Below are 21,955 nucleotides of genomic sequence, written 5' to 3'. Positions count from 1 at the left end.
GTCTTAGATTTTCTAAAGACTACACAGAATTAAACACAAAGTGAGGAGAATCATCCCAACTATAGTTAAAATTATAGTTTTTTTAAAAAAACCGTTCTCCTCTCTTTCATTTAATTATGTTTTTAATGCTATTTGCTTTAATCCTGTACTGCTTTTGTTCACCTGGTGAGAAGAATACAGACTTTTCTTTAACCAGTGAGATGGAGTCATTCTAACACCGCTGTCGTATATTGGACCTGCTAAAGTCAATGAAACTTGTAAGCAAACAAATCCAAAATTAAGAAGTAAAATTCAGACTCTAGAAATTTCAACCAAAAAAATGGAAATGTATATTAAAAGAGATGTTCTTCAGTGTATGCTTCCTGCCGAGGGAAGTGCATCTTGGAATGTTTAGAAAGATATGAATTTGCATATAACTGGGTCACACTGAGGGCTGCTGGGGTGCGGAAGTTGATATGGGTGGGAATTTTCAAGCCATGGCTGTCGTCATCTGAAAAATCTGACCTAGGCACTTGGAGTACTATTAGTCTTAGCAGAATACCTATGGGATCAGGAAATTAAGAAATTACTTTCCTCAGGTGGATCCTCCTTGGTTCTTAGTCTCTCTGGATTTCTGAGTATCTGATAAAATCAGTGTTTCTCACAACAGAAGAATTGATACATTTGTGTACAATGTGCAGGGACAAGAAGACAAGCTTTGATAATAATGACTAATATTTATTGTTTGCTGACCGTTTGCCTGACATTTTTCTGAGCACACTACCCATTTAGCTAACCCATTTAATCCTCCCAACAACCCTGTATATAAATACCATCTCCGTTTTTACAGATGAGAAAACTGAAGGAGACATTAATTGTCCAAGTTCAAACAACTAGAAAAGGTTGTTGAGATTTGAGTATTCTGAGTATTCTGGCTCTAGTCTGTGCTCTTAGCTACTTTGCTACATTACTTCTCCATCAGAGCTTGGAGACAAGATACCTCTTCTCAACCTGGACATAGGAGTTGTTATTACCTCTCTGCTCCTTCTAACCAACGGTTAAGTTGCATTGAGGGCCAGACGAGTGAGGCCATCGTAAGTACCGGTTAGCCACAGAGTGAATGGGGAACCTCAGAACAATGAAACTTCTGCTGTTGCACACGGTCTTTCCACTACAGCTTCAGCTTTATCTGGCCCACTGTCTCAGTCTCTTGAATCTGTATTTACGTAACCGATAAGCCTGAGGTCACCAATGCGTTCCTAAAGGCCTCACTAGTGTTTTCCTTTGTCTAATCCCATCCTGAAAATTTTTCTCCATGTTGCTTTAGATCCTATGGACACTATCAGAAAGCCTGGGAATCAATATAGCATTTTGGGGTCTTCAAGAGATGAGTTCTGTAGGTCAAATCCACTCAAGACTGTTAAAGGAAATTACCTGGTACAGTACTGATAGTGGATGGAAGAAAGTGATGCCTGTCCTCACTGGGGGCACAGAACTCTGTAAACATCACAGAGTCTTTGCTGTGTACCCTGGTCAGCTGGGCCCTACATCAATGCCAGTCTGAATTTTAGGGAGCAGGAAGGTACAACTGGGTCTTTTTTTCATAAATTTATTTTTATTTATTTATCTTTGGCTGTATTGGGTCTTTGTTGCTGCGTGCGGGCTTTCTCTAGTTGTGGCCAGTGGGGGCTACTCTTCATTGCGGTGCATGGGCTTCTCATTGCAGTGGCTTCTCTTGTTACAGAGCACGGGCTCTAGGTGTGCGGGCTTCAGTAGTTGTGGCTCGCGGGCTCTAGAGCGCAGGCTCAGTAGTTGTGACCCCTGGCTTAGTTGCTCTGCGGCATGTGGGATCTTCCCAGACCAGGGCTCGAACCTGTGTCCCCTGCATCGGCAGGCAGATTCTTAACCACTGCACCACCAGGGGAGCCTACTGCTGGGTCTTGAGAACTGGGCAGCAGTGAGAAAGGTCCTCCTCTCTTTCATTCAACTTGAGGTGCTTGGGTCAGAGCTGCCAGGGAACCTTGAAATAAACATCTTTTTCTCCCACACATAGACGGAGTATTCTCACTCCTCCTGACCTACAAGGAAATCTCTATTTTATTAAAAAATCTGTATGTATCTCTAGCATAGGGAATTAATGTGAGATTTCATTCATTTATTGATTTTTATTGGGATATAATTTTTCTGCAGTGAAGTGCAGGTATTCTTAGTGTGCAAGTTACTCACTTTTGACAAATGCATATGCTTGTGTAACCCACACCCTAATGAGTATATTGAACATCTAGATTATCTTGTGCAATAGGCTGAACATTTAAATTCCTCCTCCAGACAATCCTCAACCCTTCCCATAGAATGCAACCTGTGATTTCTTTCACCTTAGATTAGTTTTTCCTGTTCTAGAACTTCATATAAATAAAATCATATATGGCTTCTTTCACTCACCGTAATGTTGTTTTTTGGTTTTTGGTTTTCTTAGATTAACTCATATGGTTGCACGTATCAGTTGTTTGTCCCATTTTACTGCTGAGTAGTATTGCATCGTATGACTGCCCCACAGTTTGTCGATAGACATATGGATTATTTCCAGTTTTTGGCTGTTACGATTCAAGCTGCTATAAACATTCTTGTGCAAGACTTTGGTGGACACGTCTTTTCGTTTCTATGAGTGGAATTGCCAAGTCATATACAGCAGTTGTTTTTGAAGGGTAAATCGGAGTTGTAAAGGTTGAAAGGTGGAAGGAGCAAGGGAAGGAGAGGAAGATGATTTGTGCCATGTACACAGTGGCACAGAGGTGTAATCATAAGTTCATGACAGAAGTAGGACTAATCACAGAGCAGGAGGCAGAATTGCCTGGATGTGGCTGAATGCCCATCCTCGACCTGTTTACTTGAGTAAACTCTTAATTCTTGCTACTTATTTCATTAATGACCTTCAATCCCACAGGCATTCTCATTGCCCTGGAAAGACCACCCTGATTATCTTTATTATACGGTCCCACTGAAAGAACCATACTCAGAATGGTGCCTGGTCTTGACAGGCTCCTACTGATATAATTATGGCTCACTCTGGGACACACCCCTGAATGGCTCTTACTTCTGGTATGTAAATGACATGAGTTGGTGGCCCTGCATGCCTGCTCAGAGACAGACTATAGAACTCCTCAAGAAGATATGGCCTTACCGTTATTTGCCAGTGTGACGTGTCTTGATCTCTTAGAGGGTGTTTGGAGGCTGCTGCAAGAAAGAGCCTTATCCCATGAGTTGAATACCTGCTTGTGGTGGGAACAAAGAAAATGCCAGCCCTCAGACTTGCTGGAGCACGGGGCAGCCTGCACACACTGCAAAGTATACTGGAGATGGAGCAGGCCCCTGAAATCAGGTGCAGCCTGCATTTTGGTGATGAGAAATGCATGCTTGTTTTAAAGACTGGGTACACATTATCAGGTGGTGTCCCAGAAAGCCAAACTAGTTCGTACTCCCATGGGCAGCAAATAGGGGATGCTCTTTTTCTCCAAACCTTGCAAGCACTGAGTAATGTTTCTTGGTCACCTCCTACAGAGATTACTCAGACTCTCACGTTGTGTTTCTTCAGTGGTTCCGTTTGCTTTATTTTGTTTTGTTTTGTTTCTAGGGGGTAGCGGGATGAAATTTTTCATTATCTTTCTTTACCAGTGCTAGGGGATCACTACATTCTGTAGGGTGTCAGGGATGATTTATTGATTTCAGGTTCATCTCAAAAGTCATTTGATGTCATATCTTACTCCTTGGCCACTCATGATTCTGCTCTGGCCTTCATATTTTCCAGAAGCTCAGTCTTGGTAACAGTTGTTGGAGCTGAAGGTCCTGAATAGTCCCTAAATCTCAGTTCTCAAAGAACAAGTTCTGGGTATTACTCTATTGACTATCCCTCTGTTCTTTAGGGAATTACTCATGATACCACAGAAAAATCTAACAAAATCAGAGATAGAAATTAGCTTTCCTCCCCAAAGCTGGAAAAAAGAGAACTAGATTCAGTGTTCAAAATTAGGAATTTAGGATGCACTAAAAATATTCTGGTCAGCAGTTAGAGCCTGTGTGTTAGTTTCCTACGGCTGCTGTAACAAAGTACCACAAGCTAAATTACTTAAAAGCACAGGCATTTATTGTCTTACAATTCTGGAGACTGGAAGTCTGAAATCAAGGTATCCACAGGGCCATGCACCCTCTGAAACCTACAGGGGAATAATTTTATGCCTCTTCCTAGTTTCTGGTAGTTTGCCTGCCATCCTTGGTGTTCCTGGGCTTGTAGCTGCATAACTCCAGTCTTTGCCTTTACCATCACATGCCATTTTCCTGTGTCTTCACATGGCCATCTTCTTATAAGGGCACCAGTCATATTGGATTTAGTTCCAGTATGACCTCAACTGAACTAAACATCTGCAATGACCCTATTTTCAAATAAGGTGACATTTTGAGGTCCTGGGGATTAGGACTTGAGCATATCTTCTTTTGGAGGATACTGTTTAACCCACAGCATTGATACATTTTGAGGCAGACCACACCCTAGAATGAGCAGTTTCTTGGGCCGTCTTTACAAGCAAGAATGCTGACATTGATAGGGAGAATTCCTGGGGAAAAAAAGGAATGTCCCATGTTCTGGGAGACAGACTCTGTAGCTCTGGAGAAATCGCAGGCCTGAAATTAATTCCTGACTATCAGCCATGAATCTGTTACCATTTTTTGCTCTAAACACTTGCTTCTAATTATGCCCCTTTGATGTTTGTACCTCTCAAATATCTTCAAACTAAGTTCATTCTATTTCTCACACTTTCAACATTGTTAACAGAAGCTGAACAAAATTCCATTCTTTTCAGCCCTTTTGGTTATTCATATCCTACAGTAGCTTAATAATTGTAAGTTGCTCTTTTCTTCAGTCCTCTCCTTGGCTGGCAGCTTTCCTAGCACTAAAAATCTCGCCTTGTATTGCACAGAGTGGGAACAAAGATGTGGCCACTTACATGGTTTGTGAAGGAACTTCTGACACATTTCATTTCATCTGGAAGCTGAGTGTCCGTGTCAGCAACTTTGTTCAAAATGGCTGCAGGGAAACCTGAGTGTTGTCTTTATAGCTTTTCCTTGTATTGCACACTTTGTTTTTCCATTTCTTTCATAAAACACAACACGGAAAAAAGCCCACAGTTTTTGCACTTTTTATGTAAGCTTTCTGGTGGTTAAAACCCTAGGGTGTTGAGTTAGTGTAAATGTTAAAAATACGTACCTAGAGTCCAGTAAGAGCTTTCTCTCTATGCATTTTTCAAAAGAGTTGTGAATAATGCTGGATTGAAAACTCTGGGAAGCCAGGGCCCTCTGATTATAGCTCATGCAGTGATATTGTAAGTTTTCCCAAACTTTGCTGCATGAATGCCTCCATGTCATTTCTGAGTAAGAGAAGAAGTTCAGCTCTCCCACAGGCCTCAGGAATATTGGAAATTTAGTGAAAGGTAACTCTTAAAATATAGATACATATTAAGCATCTCTTTTTATTATGATGCTTTGACATCTTGGGGTCTCCCTGACACTGGAAGGGACTTGTCTCCCATAGTTAGCTAATTCCTAGAGAAAGCAAATTACTTGCCCACCAGGAAACGCACCTTTCATATGCAAACCAACCAATCTATCAATAGAGTCAATACCTCCTCTCTCCTTCTCTCACCCTGGAAGCCACTATCCCTGGCCTTAATCGTCCCAGGGTCAGGTATTTGATAACTAGGGGGAGCCCCACATGCTGGATGGAGACTGCTGAAATTATTTAAACTTGGCAATCCTAGGGACTTCCCTGGCAGTCCAGTGATTAACTCTCTGCCCTTCCACTGCAAGGAACACAGGTTTGATCCCTAGTCAGGGGATCCTGAATGCTGTGCAGTGCGGCCAAAAGTAAATAAATAAACGAACAAACTTGGCAATCCTAAACTCCTCTGCTTACTCTGCCTTGCCCGTTTCTTTCAGTTGAAAACTATAATAAAGGCTCTTGACCAAATTTTCCCCTTTGCCTCCTGACCAACCTTGGTACTTCACTGCATGGCCCTGCATGGCATGCTGCACCTCCTGTTCTAGGCATCTCTGAGTGTAAAAACTTCTTCCTTCAATTAAGTGTCTGTGTGTGTTTCCATACCTAATTAGATCAAATCCCAAGTGCATTTTAAAACAGAGGACATAAAGATTCACTCGAAAATTGCTCTAATCACTTTGAGGTGTCTTTCATTGCTTATAGACAACTCAATGACTGGGCCAAGGGTGACTTTCACCAAACTTCTTCAGAAGAAAGAGGTTGCTTCCATATCTTGGCTATTGTAAATAATGCTGCAGTGAACATAGAGGTGCATGTATCTTTTTGAATTAATGTTTTCTCTTTCTTCGAATAAATACCCAGGAGTGGAATTGCTATATCCCATGGTAGTTCTATTTTTAATTTTTAAAATTATTTTTAAGTTTTTAATTATTTTTAATTATTTAAAATTTTACTCAGCCATAAAAAAATCTTATCATTTGTGACAGTGTGGATGGATCTAGAGGATATTATGCTAAGTGAAACAAGTCAAACAGAGAAAGGCAAATACTGTATGTTATCTCTTATATGTGGAATCTAAACTACAAAACAAATGAACAGGGTTTCCCTGGTGGCGCAGTGGTTGAGAGTCTGCCTGCCGATGCAGGGGACACGGGTTCGTGCCCCGGTCCGGGAAGATCCCACATGCCGCGGAGCGGCTGCGCCTGTGAGCCATGGCCTCTGAGCCTGCGCGTCTGGAGCCTGTGCTCCGCAATGGGAGAGGCCACAACAGTGAGAGGCCTGTGTACCGCAAAACAAAACAAAACAAAAAAAAAACACAAATGAACAAACATAACAAAACAGAAACAGAGTCATAGATACAGAGAACAAACAGATGGTTGCCCAAGGGGAGGAGGGTAGGGGGAGGAGAGAAATAGGTGAGGGAGGTTAAGAGACACGAGCTTCCAGTTGCAAAATAAAGGAGTCACGGGTATGAACTGTACAGTGTGGGGGGATATAGTCACTAATTATGTAATGTCTTTGTATGGTGGCAATATCACAACTAGACTTATCATGATGATCATTTTGGAATGCATAGAAATATAAAATCAGTATATTGTGTACTAGGAACTTACATAATGTTGTAGGTCAATTATACTACAAAACCAAACAAACTGATAGAAAAAGGATCAGATTTACCAGAGGCAGCCGGAGCGGGGCAGGGGAATTTGAGGAAGGTAATTAAAAGGTACAAACTTCAGTTATAAGGTAAATAAGAACTAGGGAACACCATGATAAATACAGTGAACACTGCTGTAGGTTATATTTGAAAGTTATTAAGAGAGTAGATCCTGAGTGTTCTCATCACAAGGAAAAAGAGTTTTTTCTATAGCTTTAATTTTGTATCTATTATGTACAAAATGATGTTCACTGAACTTATTGTCATCATTTCATGATGTATGTCAGTCAGATCATTACGCTGTACAACCTTACACTTACACGGTGCTATATGTCAATTATATCAAACTGGAAGAAGAAAAAACGCTGAAAAAGACCCAATATGTATTCTGAGCCTCGTGCCTGCAGCAGGAAATCACTGAGTCTTACTGCCGGTCTATTCTACAGGGGGTAGGTAGTGTGGCACAGAGAAAGGCCTTTCTGAAATGGATAGTCTGGGTCCATTTCTCTGGCTGCTGTAGGCTTCTTTTAACAGCATTCCCTTCTATTTTGCTCTCCCTTTAAACAGTTCACTCAGGGGCTGAGACTAGGGTGAAGGCAGCTGGGTACCTAGGGCACACGTGTTGAGGAGGTGCGCACTGTCAGCATTAATCAGGAAGAGTGAGCGCTTCTTTAAATGCTGCACCTTGGCTGCCTTGCTTGCCTCCTCCTTTTCTCCACCCTGATTCTCACTACTAGAAGAATCTTAAGTCTTAATTATCTGTGCTTTGACTGTTGGTGGGAATGTAAATTGATACAGCCACTATGGAGAACAGTATGCAGGTTCCTTAAAAAACTAAAAATAGATCTACCATACGACCCAGCAATCCCACTACTGGGCATATACCCTGAGAAAACTGTAATAATTCAAAAAGAGTCATGTACCACAGTGTCCATTGCAGCTCTGTTTACAATAGCCAGGACGTGGAAGCAACCTAAGTGTCCATCGACAGATGAATGGATAAAGAAGATGTGGCACATATATACAATGGAATATTACTCAGCCATAAAAAGAAATGAAATTGAGTTATTTGTAGTGAGGTGGATGGACCTGGAGTCTGTCATACAGAGTGAAGTAAGTCATATGAAGTAAGTCAAATACTGTATGCTAACACATATATATGGAGTCTAAAAAAAAACCAAAAGGTCCTGAAAAACCTAGGGGCAGGACAGGAATATAGATACAGATGTAGAGAATGGACTTGAGGACACGTGGAGGGGGAAGGGTAAGCTGGGATGAAGTGAAAGAGTGGCATGGATATATATACACTACCAAATGTAAAATAGATCGCTAATGGGAAGTAGCCACATAGCACAGGGGGATCAGCTTGGTGCTTTGTGACCACCTAGAGGGGTGGGATAGGGAGGGTGGGAGGGAGATGCAAGAGGGAGGGGATATGGGGATATATCTATATGTATAGCTGATTCACTTTGTTATAAAGCAGAAACTAACACACTGTTGTAAAGCAATTATACTCTAATAAACATGTTAAAAAAAGAAAAAGTCTATTCTTTGATTTTGCTATGTGCCTTTATGCTTATCTAAATCATCATGTCTAAGGGTCATCAGAATTATTCAGGAATTGAATTATAACTGGGCCTGATTCTTACCCTTTAATACATATTAGGCTAAAATTAATAAGATGAGCACTGGATACATTGCTCATCCAAATATAGTCAGTGGGGTTACATCTCTAATACGGATTTTGTAATCATGGCAGCAAAAGCTAGTTAGATGTGTCCTGGCATCTGTCTTTGTGGAAGGAACTTTGGGGTAATAAAATCACACACGGGAAAAGAGAGAGGTAGTCTCACCCTTCCTTTGTGTTTCTAAGCACATGGTTCATCCCCCTGTTATATGTAGCTTTTTGTGGTACTCAAATCATTTATGTGTCGTCTTTTTTACTTGATGGGCTGCTCAAGGGCAGAAAACATTCTCAATCTTCTCTTTTTCTCCAGTACTAGGACATACCAGACACTCAAAAAAATACATTCAGGGAAAATTCTTTATTGAATGAAGTTATTTTTAAAGCATTTTAGAAGAATGTATTTTCCCTGTAAGTATACAATTCTGTGAAACTGTGGAGACCACACATCCTTTTCTCTAATCCCTCAATACAGGGCCACTACTTACAGGTCCATAGTGTAAGACTCATTTTTTGTAATAAAACTATGAAATCCTTTAAGGCAAAAGCATGTATTTTCTGTTTTGCATATATCTCCCAAATCATCTAACAGAGAGGTGTGAATTTATTGATTTTACCTCACCTTGGTGAGGAAAAAAGAACAATCTACAAAATAATCATTTTGTAAGTATTTAATTCAAAATTATTATGCCTTCCGCATCTCATGGTGGATATCAACTCTACACATTGGGTACCTCCCCATTTCCATTTTTAAACTAAATTTCAGTCATTGGGAGTGGTTGCTTTGCCATTATGCATTATCTTTTTTGTTGTATTTTTAAATTGAGTAAAAAAATATATGGAAGGGTAAATGACATAGTCCTAGGATTTCAATGTGATATTTGAACAAAAGGTATGATATTCACAAGATGCAGTGGAGCATGTGTCTACTTATCTGGCTGTGCACACTTATGAGCCTGATGACAATGGCAGTGAAGCATTTTTTGCATGAGCGATTCTTCAGGGGTTCTTCTAATAGCCATGGTAAGAGACTTGCACTTGGAGATCAGCGTTTTGCACTGAATAAAACTGCACACTTTTAGCTTCTCTAATAATCTCTGAAGCCTTCTCCCCGTATCCATCTTGGACTTGCCTCTGAATCTTATTCTTTCTTCATTATATGATCCACCCTTGCTTTACTTACGTGTGTATATGCATTTGCATTAAATTTCTATGACTCTATCTAACTGATTACTTTTAAAAAGATAGCACAGAGATATCCACCTTTAACTACACAGACAATGTATTTATATTCATGACTTTCTTGCCTTTGCTCCTCCTGATGATTTTTGAAATGTGTCTGCATCTTTCACTTACAACCGTTTATCCATTTTGATATATCTTTAGGTGTCCTGTCAACCCTTTCTTCAAAAGATGTTCCTTCCGGAATCAGAGACTCCTTAGCCAGGCGTGCCAAACCGAATGTAATCTGTAGTCATATCTCGCATTTCCCTTCTTGCCTCAGTGTTGCAGCCAGAACAGTAATTCCTGCACACATCCAGCCACAAGCTCTCCTATGGACCTTGGTTTGATTTCTCCCTTTGCCAGAAGTACCCCTTACCCAGTCACATTCACTTGACCACTGTTGGGTTCCGTGTAAATCCTCTGGGCCTTTCATGCTTTCCTCTAACTGAGCTTAGGGCACATTGCTTTGTACAGAAATGCTTCTGTGTTTCCTCCCATGCTCTGAGATGCCAAGTGTCTCCTGCTTTGAGAGCTGAGTCTTACATCTGTTTTCCCAGGAGTATGCAACAAAATGCCGAGACATGGGAGTATGTGTTTGTTGAATTGAAAAGGGTTGCTCTGTTTTAATTGTGTTGAGCTTACCCTGAACCAAATACAGTGCTATGGCCCCAGTCACAGTTTGTGGACTTGGCCAGCATTTCACCCACCTGCTTCACATAAAAGGCAGTACATCGTAGACGTTAAAAGTGTGAACTCTGGAGTTGTGTTGCCCAAGTACACATTGGGGCTCTGACACTCCCTAGCTGAGTGCCTTTGGATAAGTTACTTAACCTTTCTGAACTTCAGATTCCTGACCTACAGAATGTGGAGAACAATTGCATGTATCCACTATCATTCCTTATTTTGTCTATTTCCTTAGTATTAAAATTTAAAAAAATACCATTTATGGAAATCCATCACACTCACACACTTTCTCCTTTGCATTTGAAACATAGAGATCACTATTTCTCAATCTGGGGATCCATTCTATGTTTTTCAGGATGCGAGTCAATTTATTTCTGGATTCAGAGTGTGATGGCTCCAATTGTTTAAAAAAAGCTCCCACCTTCTTTTCTTTAGACACTTTATAACCAGGGTCCTCCCTTTTTCTTCCAGGCCTTTCTGCCTATCTCTTTTATCCTGCCCACCCGTTTTAGAATCTCCTCTTTCCTGAAGCCAGGGCCATTCTGAATAAGGAGATGCTATTAGGATGGATGAACCTTATAACCCATGCTGGGATCAACTAAAATGTAAAAGAAAAACACAGAGATTACAAGATTTAACTTGGACAAGGAGCCAGTGGTGCTACTCCAGGCAGAAGGACAGAGCGAGGAGAATAAATTTTAGCACTGAGGGGCAGGTATCCCTCAAGACATTCTCCGTAGTTAAGACTAACTTTTGTCTACTTTCATTTCCTTGTGGCAGATTTTTGGGACTCCCACTTTGTTAGCTTTCACTATCTCTGATATATTTCTCATGACTTTCAAAGAAGAAAGACACGTCTTCCTAATTTGGGAATGTAGGATAGTATCGTAGTTAATAACATACACTTTGGAGCCAAATGCTAACTTTACTTGCAAGGTGATCTTGGACAAATTTGCTTAACCACTTTGTACCACTTTGTACAGATTTTCTAATCTGTAAAATGGAGATGACAGTCATAGTACCTCCCTTATAGGGTATGAGAGTTAAATTAGTTAAAGCATATAAAACATTTTAAACAGTACCTGAGGTGTAACAAGTGTCACTTTGCTGTTATTATCATCTGAGCTCACATGCCTAGCAAGGCAAGGCACCAAGTGAGTGGGAAGATCTATTTTCTGCTCTTTAAAATTTAGCTTTAAGCCTGAGTACCTTTCTGTAGAAATTAAGTCAGACTACCCCAAGCATCTGTCCTGAAGTCTGTCTTTCATTTAATTACATGTCTTGTTGATTCCCCTCCATTGATTTCTTGACCCCCATTTGTGGACCTCTTGCCCTTGGCTCACAGCATCTTCCATTCAAATACCAGCTAATTAAGCCTGGATATTCCTGAGCCTTTCCTTACCTCCCAACCTGGATCATCCTGCGATGAGGAAGGAGGGTTGATGCAAATTGCAACTGACAATGTGTACCGAAGTAGACATTTACTGACTCCCACTAACTATGCACACTCATCCAGATAATTACCATGCATAATCCACACACCCCAGTGGCCAAACCTTACAGGTGAGATGATGAGGGGAGGGCTTTAGCTTGATGGGGAGCTTTTCCTCTGAAATATTCTACTATGCCTGTCCTTCCATATTAATTATCTTAGGCCCATGACGGCAGCTTTTCATTTTTCCAAGTATAAAGTATGTATGGCTCAAAGCACACCTTTAAACATTTAGTCTGGGTCAAGTCTAGTTCCTCCAGTGGGACGGTGTTCAGTGTATGCATTTATGCCCTGAGGATTTGTGAGGATTGTGGGAGCAGAGGCTGGGTGCAGGAAAGCAGTGGAGAAGCTTTGTAGGCCAGAGACATTTGTCCGAAGACAATCCATTAAGCAGTATCTAGGATTGATGCCAGAGTTGACAGTGAGCTAGTATACGGTGACCAGAAAGAGAGAGGGAGATTGAGTGTGGGGTACAAAGTAGAGTAGGCAGAGTCAGAAGGGCAGGTGGAAGAACCAGCCATGATTCCCTTGGGTTCTAGAACCTGCAGAGTGTTTGGAAGCCTAACCCAGCGTGGGAGGAAAGTTGGCAAGGACATGGAGCTATTTCATTCTCTGCTCTTGGTCTTCCCCCTGGGTCTCTATATAATACAAATGACTTCACCATACACACTTTTAGATTCTTCGATAAAATGAGTAAACGTTTTTCTAAAAGGATATAATGTTTTTTGATAAATTTGAGTCATCGCTTTGCCCATCTGATTAACTTGTATTCTCTCTTGCTCACAGAATACACACACACACACACATTCATACACATGATAGAATATACTGGAGTCCAGTTCTGTGGTAGACTATGGTCAGGCCTTTTATAGGAACTGCCTTATATCAGGGCCACTTTAAGCACATCTTTAAAACACCTTTGTGCACCTTAGAAAAAGGGTGGACCCAGCCCTTCATGAGGGCAAGCCTGGCCTGGGGGGAAGAACGCAGATTGGATATAAGCCTATTCAGCCATCAGCTGGATGCACTATGCAGGGCCTAACTTACCACACAACCATGGTGAAAGCCCTAATTACCTGGTACAATGCAAGTTGAGGTCACCCCTCCCCAGCCAAATGGGATAAGAGCCAGCCAGTCGGCTGCACTGAGCTCCTCTAACTGTACCACATCGGATGGATTACTCCAGGTGGAGAGCATTGATCCATGAAATCTGAACATGCCTTGGTGCTGTGGGACCAAAGCAAAGGGGAGCTGCTTCCATTCCTGGGAATCTTCAACTTGTCTATCTTTATTGGTTGGAAAGGATATTGAATTTGGAAAAAAAAAAAAATTAGGCAGAGTCTGAATAGTCATTTCTGCCCATTTCCAAACCTAGATTAGTTCTTTGTTCTCCCTTAGTTCTGGCAGTCATCGTCTGACTCTCTGAAATAGTTTATCTTTGTCTTGGCTTGCCTTACCCTGTTACCTCCCAGACTAATATCTCCTTCTGTACCGAACGGTGCCTAGATCCAAGCTTTAATCTAGCTCTGCCATTAAATCGTAATTGATACGTGGGATAAAAGCTTTGCCATCTCTGAACTTTTTTTTTCTTACCTGTAAAATGGGGTGGTATAAGGATCCAGAGAGATTAAGTGTGAAAATGCTGTGAAAACTATAAAGAACAATGCAAACAAAAGACTGAACCAGAAAGAGTTAATTTAGCCTGAAGTTAAAGTAGAACAATTTACTCACTCACTTTTCTATCATTCATAGACACAGTCTGGACATCTATTAAGTACTGAAGAAATATATCATTTTCAACTGTCTGAATCCATATGCAGTTGATTTTAAAGCTTAATTGTATTTGAATGAGGAGTCAATACATATAACTGCACCAACATTATGGTGCTGGAAACCTGTGCATGTTTCTGGTGCTTTCATAATATATTTCAATTTTTGCATTACTTTTCCATTATTACCCATATTTTTGAAAGGATTCTTTGAGCACTGCAAAGTAACACAAATCCCAAATGAATGGTAAGGATGATTTGTTTCGATTTCAAGCTGCATTTGTTACAGTGTTCTGACGCTCCTCCTGTTTCCCCTCTGTCTCTATAACAGAGACACCAGCAGTTCCTCCTAAAATATCTATTTCATCATGTTCCTTTCTGGATAAAAAGGTGTTCCTTTTTCCCAGCTTGTATTATTACCAGTGACAGCCAGAGCTCTTCACAGTTTTGCTACAGTCTTTCTTTCCATACTTCTCTCTCTCAGTTTTAGGGTATACCCCTTTTTTCCAGCCAGGCTGAGCACCTCATAATCCCACACAGGAGAATATTTTCAATGGTATCTTTGATCATTCTGACCTTCCTCAGAATGCCTGTATTTCACTTTTTTTTTTCCATAACCAATTTGACCTACTGCACAGAGTCCAACTCAAATCCAAGTTCCAACTCAGGACTCAAAATCTTTGGGGTTGCTCTAGCTGTAGTGACCTCTTTCTTTGGTATAACTGGACCTTTGGAATGCACTGCCTGTGAGGCCTCTTGATTTCTGAGACAACACTGCCTTTAGGGTAATGGTGTCATCAATGCCAAGGTCAGGTCTAGTTGGATCCTCAGGTCATGCTGAGGACTTCCTCCTTCACCCTGAGCTCAACTCTTCATTTCCTAATTAGTGTAACACCACTGTGAACAGCATCAAGCCCACCAATAAAATGCTAATTTACCAGCTGCTAGTTTTAAGAGATTCAAGAGCAAGAGTAAACACAGGGCAGATGTGAGATGGCAAAAAGGTCAAGGTGGCAATGAGGGAAACACGACATATAGCCAGATGCTGAAAAAGAGATGGTAGCAAAACTAGAGGGAAACTTCAATTGTCATGCTCTATATTGGTCTTCTGAAAAAAAATTTCAAGGGGTACATACATTTAAAGATTCTGGTATATCCACTTTACGTTATCTAATATATGAGTGAATTATATTCTAGGAGAGAATTTTGACTTCTACCAGAACATATAATCCAGGTTGGTAAGATCCTAAAACATTTAGAAGTTTTATCAGTGTGAATCTGCTTGGTGCCTCTTAATGTCTGTTTTGAAACAAGGCAAGTGTGTAAGTCTTCTTTGTTGGATGTGTGGTGTGACTGCCTATCCAGGATCATTTCCGCTGGTAAAAGAATGTATGTTTTCTTTGCTGAGTTGTTTCTTCTTACTCTCTGTTCATGCTGTTGAGGGAGATGACTTAACCTCTGATTTCAGGGGTGGGCTTGTGACCCAGCTTGGTCAACCAGTGTCTTCCAATTCCTCTGAGCACAGCGATTGGTTGAGTGAAGGCAGGGCATCCTCCACATTGGGCCAAGGAGACTCAATGTCAAGAAATATACCTGAACATTTTGAAGAGATACACTTGCCCTGTATCAGTTAGGTTTCTACCAAAGAAATAGAACTGTAGGATGGATAGACAGATAGATATAGATAGATTTCAATAAATTGGCCTACATAGTTGTGTAGGGCCACATTGGGCCAAGGAGACTCAATGTCAAGAAATATACCTGAACATTTTGAAGAGATACACTTGCCCTGTATCAGTTAGGTTTCTACCAAAGAAATAGAACTGTAGGATGGATAGACAGATAGATATAGATAGATTTCAATAAATTGGCCTACATAGTTGTGGGTGCTGGCAAGTCCAAAATCTGTAGGGGAGGTGGGAGGGTGGAAACCCTCAGACATGAGCTGCTGCTACAGTACAGAGTCAGAATTTCTTCTGCCTTAAGAAAACCTCCATTTTGCTTTTGAGGTCCTTCAACTACTTGGATGAGGCCCACCCACATTATTGAGGATCATGTCCTTGAAACTGTCCTTTTAAGTCAACTGATTGTAGATGTTAACCACAACTTCCATTGAACTGGCTTTTTAGGTATCAACTGTGTGAGCATTTTCCAAACTTCTTCAAAGAAAAGAAAATGTGAAGGAGCCTTTTCATATAACCAGTCAGTGCCAATACTTCTTATTATGATTTCAAACCAAGCGTAGATACTCTGTAGCCAGATTCTTTTAAACTCTGTAAAAAAAACAAAAAATTATCTGGATGGAGTTTCCAATGACTCTCTTTTGTGTAGAATTTTCTGTGTCTAACACAGATTTCCTGTCATCTAAATATTCTAATGCAGGGCACCCCCTAGCATTACCGTAGAATGTGGTAATGTTTTTTTTTTTTTTTTTTGGCGAGACTCCTGTCTTTATAAACAATTTATGTCACCCCAAATCAGCATGTCAGCACCATTCTTGTGTTCCAGTCTCTCAAAGACCTGTGAAAGGAATACTGAGCCCACAAATGGGGATGATTACTTCGCCAAGTCACCTCTCTGGGACTAGGGTCCAACCACGGAGCCTGGAATGACCCCATATTCTCTAACTCCTGAGCACATCTGTGCAACTGGTTGACCCCAACTTCTTCCTGCCCCAGAGAGGTGGGTGGGAAGAAGATGGCAGAATGATCTGAAGGAGGGACACAGAGACTAGGGCCCCTGTGGGTCCTGGTCTGGACTCAGGGTACTCTACTCCAGGGCACTGCCCACTTCGGCTAGTCCCAGGCACCAGAGTGTGGCCAGAGTGGAAATTAGGAAATTTCAGGAAAGGAGCTTCATGGCACCAGGTCCACTGACTCAAGGGCCATGCTTGCCTAGATCTAGGGGGAATACTGTCCTGATGTCCACCTTTTTTTCTTTTGTCAGTTCACATGATGGTCAGAGCCAGAGCTCATTTCTTTTTTACTTTAATTCTGCTCTCTCCCAGAATAGTAAATCTATTTTTGTCAATTGTATATTTTTAAAAAGCACTCTCCATCTCCCAACACCACTATCCCTCAACACACACACAGACACACACACACACAACTAAATAGCATTCTTGTTAGAATAACTAAATTCAGAAATGAATAGAGGAGTAAGTATAGTGCTCTCCTGTATTCTACTCTTACAGTAATTGATATAACATCAGTGAGATTTTACTGGCAAAATTGATTCAAATCAAACCAGAAAAATTCAGCCTCAAGAACTGAAAATGAGCTGAAAGATGGTAAGCAAAGGATAATAATATGTGGCAATGTCTTTGAATTACTTGTATTTTAGGCTTTATATAATTTGAAGTTGCAAAAATGTGTTTAACAAGGGCAGATTTTTTAAAAAATGTAATGTCTTTATTAATGATCAGGGAGCAGCACTGAAAGCACAAGAATGTCTTCAGTGATGTTAAATTGAAAGGCGTTAAAATGGGAACACACACAAATAATACAGATAGAGCTACAGAGGTTATAAATATGACTGGAAGGGAAAACAACGATATTTCAGAAATGTACAAAACAGTTATATCTATAGGAAAACATAACTGAAAACAAAGTAGTCCTCAGATAGGATACTGGTCCTTTGTACCCTCTCCTAGCTTAGTGTCCTGTGAGATTTGGGGTCAGTGACACATGGTATTCCAAATGAATTGTCAGAAATATCAGTGAATTAATAAAATTGTACTATAATTTTTTTTTCTATTTTTATAGTGTGGCCATATACCTATCTTTAGGCAAAACATTTTCTTTTCTCATTAGATTAAGAATATTTTAAGACTGCCACATTGTACAACTTCCAGGCTTCCTTTTATATAAGCCTTTCATAGTCTGAGCAAATGGCACCTCCTGGAGTTGTGCAGTGGACGCCTTGCAAGACTTTACTGCCTTGATCTGAGATAAAATGTGCACTGTCATTTCAGGGTGCTTCCCACTGTCCAGTGAAATTTGCATGATCCTACAGCATCTAAAATGAACAAAGTGTCCAATTGGGTTACGTCAAGCAATCATTTACTATGAATGATATAAATATTCCAATACTTTGGATTAGACAGACCATAATCTGAATGATTTACTATTTTTCTGGAAGGACTGAACAATGTAGATATTTCCTCTGTTACTCTGCAGGTGTTATGGGCTTGTGGAATTTTAAAATGTGATTTCTGTTTACATGTTTAATTAGGTTTCACATTCCTGTTGACTTCTAATCAATTCACAGGATAAAATGCATCCACTGCTTCCCACCCCAAAAGTAGGAGGTTTCATTGTAATCTGTGCCAGGTTAGGGTCTCTCAGGCCTACTGGCAGAATTGATGCAAGGTTCCCTTGATGGATCTTTGGAATTTTCAAGTTTTGGCAAAAGCCCCATTTTTAGCAAGTATAGAATATTTATCTTCTGCTATGAGATAAATACTTCTATTGGATGTGTACTTTTGCATTATTTTTAAACTAGATATCCAATGATCACTCTTGTGAAACTTGTTTCACATATATTAATGAAAATTATTAATTAAATATGTATTCTTTCCTTCTGCATTATATTTCTCCTTTCTGATAGAGTCCTGAGGTTAGTTCATAGAGAATTAGGTTAAAATATCCCTAGACCTTGTAACTGTTTTTGGAAGATTAAACTAATAACATTCACACATAAACAGGCTTAACCAACACAATTATTATGTTTAGAGGAGGCTGAGTGAATCAACAAGGACAGACCTGCATGAAGCTTAGAAAATTGATGTGAGAGCCCAGAATTATCTGCTTTCCCCTCTCATTACTCCAATGGGAAGTCACCTGCATGAGTGTCTGGCTCCACAGTCAGCTGTGTATAGTCCAGTGGAGATGGATCCATTAGGCACTCAGAGGTCAATGCTACTGTCATCAAAGTAAGTCACCATTTCTCTTGCCAAACTCTGAGCATATCCTGACTTTTCCTTTTCCTATATAGGACAGTGAGAGTATATACTGACAGGAAAATGAGAACATCGTGACTTGAGTTTTTTTTCTCATTAATTAATGATATCGCATCAGAACATCAGTTTTTTATGATTTTAGTTAATTGACTCATGCCTTGAAGTTTAACCATCTTTAGGTCCCTTGATAAGATGAGGTATCTGGGAGGCTCTGACAGTAGAACTGTGCCCCACACTTACTCCATGCATCTCACCCAAGACCCTGCCTGGATATTCAGTGATCTCTTTGTTTGCCTCATCTGTGCCCCATCACTACTACAAAGGGAAGATGTGTGTGTGTGTGTGTGTGTGTGTGTGTGTGTGTGTGTGTGTGTATTTGTTGGAGGAGGTCACCGAGAAGACATGATGCCAGTTGACCTGTGAGCTCGACCCAAGCAATCAGAGGTTCCTCACCCGTTGCCTGTTCTTGGAATGTGCATTCTGCCTACAGTTCCCACACCAGGAGCTGTTTCAAGGATGCACCCTTGAGAAAGTAAGGTGTTGTTTAGACCATCTGCACTGAATACATGCCTGAAGCCAGTTCAGGCCTCTTTATAAACTTTTAAGATTCTAATGGGGAGATGTGTGGATCTACCCATCTTGCAGCTGCCAAAGACACGCCCTGTGTAAAAGATCCTTTGCTTGTTAAGTCTGCCATCTACCAATTTGAAGTGGTCTGCCTCTTTCTTTTATCTATCCCTGGCTGTTCCTTTGGTCTCTCCCTGACAGTTGGGCTGTTCTGAAAGGATTATCCTGATAGCTTGCACAATGGGAAAACAAGAGATGGATGATTATGAATAAGCCTTTGTGGGGCAGGATATGGGGAAGACATTTGGGCTCCTCTGCAAGAGCTTGAGACAGTCCTCACTGTTTTCACATCCTGGCTTATAAGGCTCTGATAACCCCTGGAAATCAGGAAGCTGATGCCCTAGCCTGGGTATAAACCCTAGAAACTGACCTTTTGGTAGATACAACAGATCGGGTGTATAGGAAAAGCAGCTAACATAGCTCCTGGGTGGGATGATGCATTGCCAAGGATGCTGGTTGCGCTTGAAATACAGTGGTGGTTAATGTAGTAACAGCATGTGCTGTGTGTTCTAAACAATGCCAAGGCAACTGCCTAAGGAGTCTGGGACCATTCACTGGAGTTCTCAACAGGTAAGGGATTGACAAATTGACTATATTGGTCCCCTCCCTTTAAGGGTTCTAAATATGCCTTTGCTTATATGGACACTGTGTCTGGCCTAACCCAAGCTTTACCCTGTTGCCATGCAAACCGGGCTGCCACCATTATGGGGATTAGAAAAGCTAAGTAGGTAAAGATACCCTCATCAAATAGGCAAGGATTGGGGGTCATATTTCATGATACGTGAGACTAGACAAAAGAACATGCCATTGAGTGGGGATTCGATGTCTTCTATAACTCACAAGCAGCAAGACTGGTAGAAAAAAATGGAATATTAAAATAGTAGATTAAATCACTAACAGGTAAGACCATCTTGGCCAGGTGGAATAGAGTACTGTCCCAGGCTTTAATACGTTCAAATATCAATTGGTAGGGCCTCTGCTCCACATGCTAGACTGGGGACCCCTGCCGAGATATTCAACACCACAGAGGTATGGAAATTGAGGGAGACAGCCATTGCCCAGACCCCGCTATGGATTAGTGTGCCATACTGCTGAGAACACCAGGCCTAGTCACTCCTGAGAAAGGCATTATCTACTGGAATTTGCAATGAGACATCCCACTGAGGTGGGTAAATGATTTCACACTCCTGGGTGCTGGGGAACTACTCAATCTCCCCTGGGATTCCATTGTCCTGCTGCAAACTGGACCTGATAAAATGCACTGTACTTGAAATGGAACGTGCACCATTGAAAGAAGAGAAAATAGGGGTCCTGGTCTGGCATATCCTTTCCCCCCACCAGCTCCATCTCTTCTCGCCTGACAGTGCTGTCTCTCCTGGCCAGAATGTATGGTGTGCACAGCCAGGTCAAGTTCCCAAAACTGCCCACCTCCCTCTTCTCAAGGCCAGGTGGACATGATCTCTTTTCCACTAGTACGATCATATGGCTGCTGTCTTTGTTCCCTCCATTGGCCTTAGCACATGTAGGCCCTTAATAATTCACCCAGCAAGACTTATATGATAGCTGACAAAGCCTGTCCTTACTGAACACAATGTTTCTCATGAGAAAAGCTGTCCTTCAAAATAGGTGGCCTTGGACATTATTCCTGCCTCACAAGCAGACACCTATACCATTATCCAGACAGAATATTGTATTTTCATACTTGATGAGTCTGCTAATGTATCATCTTTATTAAATCACATGAGGACACAAGTTGAATGCCTGGAGTGATCTGACCCACAGCATGGAAGTTTTAATAAATCAGTTGTTCGGCTCATGGGACTCTTGATGGAAAAAACTATTACTTATTTTGGGAATCATTATGTTAATCTGTGTTTTATGTTGTATCTGCCTTCAGTGCAGCCAGGTAGCCACCGAACGAGCCACCTCCGTGCTAGTCAAACCCCTTGCTGACCTCTCAGGGCACATTGCAGAAGAGGGCAGCGTGTAAGATTGTAAGAGCCTGTCATGAGGGGTGGAGTGTTGGAGGAGGTCATCGAGAGGACATGACCAGAGAGTTGAACCCGGGCAATCGGGGGCTCCTCACCCCTCCTCTGTCCTTGGAATGTACATTTCACCCAGCATTCCGACAGTGGGAGCTGGTTTCAAGGATGCAGTCTTGAGAGAGTAAGGTGTGGTTGAGACCATCTGGACTGAATATGTGACTGAACCTAGTTAAGGCCTCTCTATAAACTTCTAAGATTCTGTCCTGCAGGTACCTAGATCTACTCATCTTGTAACCGCTGAAGGCAAGCCTCATATGTAAGTTCACTTTCTTTTCAAACCTGCACC

Source organism: Phocoena sinus, chromosome 13 (assembly GCF_008692025.1).
Source record: "Phocoena sinus isolate mPhoSin1 chromosome 13, mPhoSin1.pri, whole genome shotgun sequence".
Taxonomy (NCBI): domain Eukaryota; kingdom Metazoa; phylum Chordata; class Mammalia; order Artiodactyla; family Phocoenidae; genus Phocoena; species Phocoena sinus.
Note: the sequence above shows the minus strand (reverse complement) of the source record.